Here is a 9,261-nt window from a genome sequence, read left to right as displayed (position 1 = left end):
GAGCTCCTCACGTGGCAGTTCAATCTTGCTCTGCTTTCTTGTAAATTCTCCTAAGCTGTGTCACAGATGTGGTCTGTGACAAAGACTCCAACCTCCTTTATTTTCTTGGATAACCAAGGCAATATCTTTTCCCTTTTTGATCTCAGATTATAAACTGTACAAGGGCATGAGCTCTGCTGGTTTAATTCACTTCAAATCAAGCATAGTGCCATTACACAGTGAACCTGTCCCCCATCTTTTCTTGCCCCTGACCTTCGACTACTGTTATTCATTATACATAGGTTTCTTGCTTTCTTGCTATGGTGCAGCTAGAGATGAGAGTCATGCCACCCTACTGGTTGGAAGGGCATTGATAAGACCACACAGCTTTTTTGAATGATGGCATACAAACGGATCTACCAGCATACTATGTTCTTACAGTTCTAGAGGATGAACTTAGGACTCTTTGCTGAGTGTATAGTCTTATTATCCCTAATACTCATTCCATTGAAGTTGAAATATACTGGATATCTCTATACTGGTCAGTCTGATACATCTATGTGCTTGCATTGAAATGTGAATAGCGACAGACCTGAAATTCAGGCTTCTTCAACTCCTTTTAGAAGTGCTTGATTGTTGTCATTGGACCATAATTAAATATGTTGCTGGAAAGGAAGCAGTTGAGTTTATTGCTGTCCCTACCTTTAAGGACCACCTTTTAGCTTTAACAGAGCAAAGTACCTTAGAGCTGTTGACCATAGTGAGCTCAGATATTCTTTCAGTCCAGTGCCCTGCTGATCAGGTTGGGAATCCATGGTTGGACATCAGTAGCTTCGCCCAACATAATGTACCAGATGATAACATCTGGGCATTTATGCTTATTCTAGACAAACCCATCAGACTGCCAAACAGCAAAATCATGTGATGCTCATGCAATCTGGGATTTGAGGAACAGGCTCTGTTTTGAGTTGTATTTCCTAAGATCATGATTTATTGATTTCCTTCATTTTGATTCTTGGTTTTGCGAGAGCCTGATGAAGGTGGGTCTGGACTCTGTTCAATGTCCTGATGACTAGAAGACTGTCTACTGTTAGGATTTGGCCATCAGTGTTTTTATCCCACAGTGGTGTTGTTTCGCTGTGCTTTTGTCCCCAATATGTCTCTGTTATCTGGTTGCTAACACAACATGACATAGGAGAGTTCCCAGTAGCTTCATGTAACTTGTACAAAGGCTGCCAAACCCCTGATGGGTCCAAACCCCGAGCAGAATCTTCAACACCTGAATGTCTTGATGCTTAAAATCAGTGGTCCTCGGAAATTGCTGATTGAAACTCATATCTTTACTATTGAAATAGTTGGACAGGTTGTTGAACCGTGTAAATGGAGAGAGTCTGAAGCTAACTGGCCTTCTGGGTACCTCTCTCTGGATGAAGCTGAGAGGACAGTACTCTACCCTGACTTCCCCTTTGGCCCTCATGAAGAGGTTATTTTTATGGAGCCCAAGGCTTCCTAAAATAGAATACAAGTAGCTCTAGTGTACAAAAGGAGACCCCTAATCCCATGTGTGTAATGTAGGCAATTTCCGTTTAAGTAAGGTTTTTCCTGTGTCCTCACTTCTGAGTCTTCAAAGCTGCATATCTAGAATCATGTGTATGTATCCCCGATGCTGGGATAGGATTCTCTCTCTCTTCTTTGAATAATATGCACTCATCAAGATTAGACATGGCATTTTAACAGTCTGCATTGCTTCTGAGCCTGCCCAGAGGTCTGTGGTACTGGGTCCCACTTAGCTTTCATTAGCTGCATTCTGATTGCGTTCTAGTTGAGTGGTCTATTGACTTCCCTGTCTCCACAGTAGACAGTTTAATTTCTTCATTTATTTATTTATTTATTTATTTATTTATTTATTTATTTATTTATTTAGACAGTCTCACAATGAAGGCTTAGCCTCCAACTCATGATCCTGCTACCTCATCTCCCCCAATGCAGTACTTACAGGACTGAACTACTCTATCTTCCACTCCTACCTTTTATTTCTGAAAAGTTTGACTCTGGATCCAAAGCATCCGGTAGCCATATTTGCTAAAGAACTCTTCCAGTTTTATGAGTATCAGCTACCGGCTCATGGCTCTCTTGTGACTTCAAAACACTTCATTACTACTTGTGAGCTCTGTGTGGCAGATTCTGTGAAGCTATGACCACAGAGTCATGCCCATTTCTGAATAACCGGCATCTATACTTGTTGCCTAGACAAGTTCTTCTATTTGCCGATTTGCCTTAGGCAACATAGCTGACAAGGAATGTGATTTAAAAAAAAATTATTGTTTTTATGGGGATGGCATTATTCTAGAGCCTCGAGGAAGCTAACTGCTAATCATGGGTTGTGTCAGAGTCTGCTTAGGAAGTTGATGCGTGTGTAAGCCCAGAGGCTAGCAGAGGCCCCCGATAGCTCATGAAGTAGCCCAGGACATGGCATGCCACAAGGGCTGCTTTGTACTAACGCCACAGCAAGGTGACCCAGCATTATTTTCTCAAATAAGGAAGCAAAGCTCATATAAAAACAAACAAAAAACTAAAATTTCACCCTGCTACCGGAAGGAGTTAATACCTCCCAGAGATAGGTATTTGAGTCAGGGGAGTCTTGGCCTCAGAATCAGAAGGACCTTGGCAAATCACATGGGGCCTCTCTCTCTCAGTGTGAAGAAGGGAGCACCCTCCAGGCTACATGTTACTCTCCATTCTCCAGTTTGTCTGCTTTACATGAGGAGGTAAGAGGAAAGCTAACCAGCCCTGGAGATGTGGTTGAGTTGTGTGACTGACTGGTGGTGAAGGGCTTGGCTCATTGTGGGTTTGAACCCCAGACCTCTGAGCATTTGTAGTTAATGTGTTGGTCAGCCTTCAGACCCAGCCAGAATAGCCTCCTGTGGAGTGTGGGCCTTGAGACACTATTCTTCAGGGAGCCAATCCATGAGAAGTGAGAATTAGTAACTACCCAGCACCAAAATCACTGGCCAAATATGCTAACGAATGGGAACTAGAAAAATGTTTCCCCGGAAGGCGAGGGAAGAAGGCTTCCCAAGCTATCATCCCTTGGAGGTCTCAGTGTGGTTTCCAGAGCACACTGAGAGTGTTTGTTCCTGGGGAATGGCTCAGAAGCAGGTGCTTTAAGAGAGATGGAGGTGTGTTACTGCCTGGGGGTGTGCCTGGTGGTGGCAGCCTTTCTTCAAGGGTGTAGCTTCTTAGCAGATGTCCCTGGAGAGTGTTATAGCTGCTGTGTGTCTTTAGTTTTCCTCCCTGGATATCAGAAAAATGCCATTGATACTGCTGAGGGCATTGTGAGTGCCTCTGTGAATATGCTGCAGGGATATCACAGGCTTGTTGGGGGGCGGGGGGCAAGGCTGTGAACAGCAACATCAGAGTCCCAGCATGCACCGGGGCAAGCAGGGGTATAGCACAGAAGGCAGCAGCAACACTTCATTGAGGCTGGGTGTCCTCACAAAGGCAGGTGCTTGATGAGGGAAGCCTGGGAAACGAGGGGCCTGTGAAAGGGAATCTTTCAGGTAGACAACTAAGATGTTGCAGTAAAAGGCTGTTACTTCTTTCAGGGGATCTGGGTCTAGGATCAAGCATGTCTCATATGGTTCTAAGTCAAGGAAAGTGGTCTTGTTTAGTTGTAAGTAGTGATGATTTCTCAGACAGTATTTGTAGAGATGATTCTTTTAAACTGCTCTATTCCTGCACATAGGGGCACAGAAACACATAGACATACAGTACATACATAGACAGACAGACAGACAGACAGACACACACACACACACACACACACACACACACGCACACACACACTCACCAGTACACCTGCATTCAGAGAAAAACTTATCAGTGAGGGCTAAGTGGAATTGCTTTTCTGGTGGAGCAAATTGTCCGCATGACCGTTTTAGGAGAGAAGTGAGTTTGGCAGCATATTATGGTAACTTACAAACCCAACAGAGAAATCTTTGAGACAAGTCTACCAAACCAGAAGTTGAGAAGCTGCTACACTACAGAAATAAGGACCAGGACATGGAGACAGAGATAGAAGAACTGAGCAATGAAAATGTAGAATCGGGTTTATCATTGGCAAGCACTTAGACTGTATCTATATTAGGGAAAGTTGATATTATATACTGAGGGCAATGATTTTAGGCTGAAAAAAAATGTCTTTCACTTATTATGTTTATGTGCATTGGAGAACAACCTAGCTGTTTACAGAGAGTGAATTATCTACATACGAAAGCTTGTAGATAGTCAAGTTAGCTGGCTGGGACATAGGCTGTTGCTATGGTGTGGGGAGGAGTCCTGTCTTGTTAGATAACTGGAGAGATCCCAGATCTACATTAGAGGAGATCAGTGAAGGTTTAAAGGAACAACAGAGTTGGGCAGAGATCCAAAAAGCACCATCCAAGTAGCAGATTTCTCACTGATTCTCCAAGTGTTAGGTTCGGCTGCTCTATAAGGTGGATGGAAGATCAGCAGGAAGACTCACTCTAGATTTGGAAGTCTGTGGTATAATCTGGCATACAGAACCCCCCCCCCCATGGACCATAGGAGTGTGCTACAGAAGATGCTGGGCAGGAACTAAGCTTGAAGTTCAGAATGGAGATAGAAGCTGGAGGTAGAGGGCAGAGCCAAAAAGACCCGGAAATGGAGTTAGCTTAGGAAGTGGGGCAGCTTCCCAGCAGGAAGAAGGAAGGTACAGGGGTAATTGGTGGTGCTGTCTCTTATAGGAAAAGAGCTCAGGAAGAAAGGAAGCAGGCATCTGCCACATATGCCACTGAGTCAGGGAACTCCCAAAGAGCCGGCCAGCTCCGTGAACTTGAAAGGCAGTGGGGATCCCAGCCAGAGTGGAGTAAATGGTACCCAGTAAAAGCTTGGCTGTGTTCCCAGTTCTTTCCATCAATACATTAGTTGGCCCTGGGGCTCTTGTTCAAGTGTAACAGTAGCAGTGGGGTGGCTCCATCAGATATGGGACTGTTTACCACACTATTTGCATGGAGACGACTTTGACTCCCCTGAGCTGGGTCTGGGCCATGATGCTTTTGAACTGAGAAGCCCCAGGTGACAAAGAGCTTAGTTCCTTTCCCTTCCTTTCTTCATTCTTTTATCTCTCAAACCTCAAAGACAAATCAGTGGGCCTGGTTTGGCTGAGTTTCATGTATTGTAGTTTAAAAGAATGGCCCCCAAAGGCTCCTATATTTGGAGGCTTGGTCCCCAGTTGGTCACCCTGTTGGGAACAGTTAGGGGTGTGGTCTTCTTAGAGGAGATGTGTCACTGGGGGTGGGCTTTGAAGTTTCAAGAGCCTACCATCCCCAGCTAGCTCCCTCTGTCTTCTCCTAGCATATAATGATGTGAGCTTGCATCTCCTGCTCCACTGCCATGCCTGTTTGCTGCCATGCGCCCTACTATGATGGTCATGGACTCTCAGCTCACTCTGAAACCACAAGCTTCAAGTTAAATGCTTTCTTTTATAAGGTTCCTTTAGTCATGGTGCTTAGACATGGTGTTAGAAAAGTAACGTGTTAATCAGCAGACTGTATGAGAAAAGTATGTGTGGGGTGTGTGTGTGTGTGTGTGTGTATACATGACACATGGCTGGTGTTTAATAAACAGGACCCCTACTAATATTGGTATTTGAGATATAGGTAAAAAACAACCCAGGCGTGCATGGTATACATCAGCAGTCTCAGCTCTTGGGAGGCAGAAGTGCTAGGATTAGGGACAGAAAGGTATCCTTGTCTATGTAGCCAGCTTGAGGCCAGTCTGTCGCATAAGAAACTCTACATTAAAAGACAAATCAGTGATACTGATGCGTTCACATGAAACAGTGAAGAAACGTAGAGTAGGTAGACAAGATGGCTCAGAAGACAAAGGTACTTGCTGCCAAGCCTGAAATGAACATGGAGGAAGGAAAGAGCCAACTTCCAGTTCTCTGTCTTCTCCTTGTGCACTGTGCCCATCTGTACATACCCACTAACAACTGAATGTAAAAACAAAAAGATAATTTGTTGTCCTTATAGCTTGTGAGTTAGATATATAATTTAAGGGGTCATTTGTTTACAGCTATGCATTGAGTTGGTTAAGTTGTTGGAGTAGAGCATCTCCAGGCCTCTCCCTGGTGACAGAGCTAGTGGAAAACATGTCACTGTTACTCACACTGCACAGCATTTGGAATCATCTAGATTTGGGCTACAGGTGACTCAAGTTCACAGGCTCTGAAAGTGCCTCACCTGAACTGTGTTCTCTCATTTCTGCAGTGCAGACTGTTGGACATTTATTGATAGAGCGCCTGGAAAGTTGGTGACAAGGTCTCAGGATTTATGCTCTGTACTCCAGGATTGGTCATCGTCTTTGAGGGCACTAAAAGCTGTTCTTCACCATGCTCCATGTGACTTATTTACTCAGCAGCCTCCAAGCCAGGTTAGAGAATGAGTATATACCGGAGCAAATCGGCTGAGTCAGCTCCTCCTGAGCTGTCAGAGCCACTCTCCACCCTCAAACACAAGCTCATATGAAACTGGGCATGGGAATGTGGGTCAAATTTGGGGATCAGAGTGAGCGCCTTGCACACTGGATATGATTTTATCTTAAAATGAAAATAGTCAATTTCAGGCGTTGCTTTTCTAAAACCAAGGAACTGTGTTTCATAGAACTTTGGGTAATAAATGAGAAGGTATTGCTACTTTTATTTTCAATGTACTCATAAAAAAAAAACAAAAAAACCCTCCAGATATAAAGAATCCATGAAACCTGGCCAATTCCACAGTGTAGTAAACAGAAACAGAGCCCAGACCCTGGTCTGTCTACCCCAGAGTCCTGGTTTTGCCTCTGTATTACCTTGCCATTCCAAAACAAATACTTGTTCTTATTGTTTCTGTCCCAATAATTTAACTTCTTCAAATACATACTCAGATATATACACACATATATATGTAATATATATAATATATAACATATATATTATATATAGATTCTAATAATTATTTCTGAGCCTGCTTAGACCTCAATTTTTTTATAATAACAAAGTACTTTATAGTAAAAGTAACCCAAATACATTATCTAAATACATACTTAAAACCAGTATTATTTTATCTTATGGAATCAATAAATCTTGAAAATGAGCACTCTTTCAGAATAATATCAAGCAAGAAAAAATAGAATACTTACTACATCTATAACTGTATACCAACTCACTGCACAGACGTACCAAGATATTTTCAGATCTCTAAAGTGAGATGCAGATGTTGGCTGTTTGTGAATCGTGTGACCCACTTAATCATTACTATCATTGTCTTTTGAGTTTTCAAACCTCCACAATTACCACGCTGTTTCTAAGATGAAGATATCATTAGGCTAAAAGCACCAGGTGCAATTTTCCTCCCATATACCTGTGGTTTAAAAAAAAAAAATCAACAAAATAATTCTTGTGCCAGTTTCTCTTTGGGAAGGGAAACAGGGTCATTTACTTAAACATGGACCCAGAGTTCCTGCACTTTACCAACCTGGATTTCTCCCTGTTCTCTACCCACCCACCCACAACCCCCTGGGACTACCCTTTAGCATTTGTTTACACAAATTGTTTTTTTTGTTTTTTTTTTGATTGTTCTTCTGATTGTTCTCCGTTTATTTTAGCAAGTACTGCAGCAACAAGGGTGTGAGTAACAAGTATGTCTCAGGGTCCAGGCCAGGTTCAATGGCTTTTAATTCGCAGGGGGTGAAACATCTTGTCCAATCCACCCAGAGCTTCCACAGTAGTCAGAAGTCAGGGATGGGAGTGGGTGGGTGGGGAGTGGGGTGGTGCTGATGGTCTCCCCCATACTTGGTAGGCAACTTCTCTTTGGGATGTAAATACAGGCAGGGTCTGTGAAAGCTTAGCTGAAGTTCTGGCTGCTTCTGGATTTTTGGCAGTGAATAGACTCCTGGGGACACGCATTGTTCTCTGTCCCCCAGGGCACCTTTGTCCCAATTTAATTTCACTTATCTTATCATATTTTTTGTCAGTTCAGATAGATTTTATTTCTTCATGACAAAACACCAGTTACTCTGTTTTGTTCAGTGTCTCTGTTTTAAATGTCCCATGGAGCCACGACGTGGCTTAGAATTTGCTTCAGTGCATCTTGGTATAAATTCTGAGCCTATTATCATTACACACAGAAATAGCACGTGTGTAAGTTTTTGAAAAACCCTTGGTGGGCAGGCTTTGTGGAATATTCAAAAGTTACTTGCGTGGCTGAGACAGGAGCATAAGGCATGCTTCCAATCAGTAGCATCCTTGTGAGAGATTGCATGCTTTCTGTGGACTGACAGCATAGTATGAGGCTGTACTGTATGAAGATGGTGAAGATAAATTTCTTGACTTAAATGGTGGAAGGTTTCTTTCCATGAGTAGATGTCTGGGCAGGGGCTTTTCTGTGACCTCTCAATGATTTAAGCTTTCACCTGCAGCTGATTATCAGGGAAGCAGATCACACACTGAGATAGCCAGAGATGCAGGGTCTCAATCCTGAGGACAGCAACAGGTGTCACTGCTTTCTCATCTCTGCTTGCTTTTTCCATCTGTCCATCCATCTATCCAACCATCCATCCATCTGTCCATCTTCACCCACCCATCCATCTACCCATCCATTTACCCACCCGCATTATTCAGTATCTATTCATCCACCCACCCCCATCATTTATTATCCATCCATTCACCCATCTACCCATTCATCCATCCATTTATCCCATCCACCCATTCATCCATCCATTTATCCCATCCATCCATCCATTTATCTATTCATCCACCCACCCCATCATTTATTATCCATCCATTCACCCATCCACCCATTCATCCATTCATTTATCCCACCCATCCATCCATCCATCCATCCATCCATTTATCCATTCATTTATCCCATCCATCCATCCATCCATCCATCCATCCATCCATCCATCCATTTATCCCATCCATCCATCCATCCATTTATCCCATCCATCCATCCATCCATCCATCCATTTATCCATTCATCTATCCATCCATCTACCCATCATCCATCCATCATTCATCTATTCATCCATCTGCCCATCCCCCATACACACATCAACCATTTCTTATCCTTCTCTCACTCTGACAATTTCTTCTCCTCCACTTTCTCTGTCCTTCCTCCTTTCCTTTCCTCTCTTTTCATTTTTCTTATACCTTGCTTCAAATCTTTCTCTCTTCCTCCCCAGATTTTTTGTTATGGCAGTCACTGTCTTTGCCTCGGC

The sequence above is a fragment of the Apodemus sylvaticus genome, chromosome 23 (genome assembly GCF_947179515.1).
Source record: "Apodemus sylvaticus chromosome 23, mApoSyl1.1, whole genome shotgun sequence".
NCBI lineage: Eukaryota > Metazoa > Chordata > Mammalia > Rodentia > Muridae > Apodemus > Apodemus sylvaticus.
Note: the sequence above shows the minus strand (reverse complement) of the source record.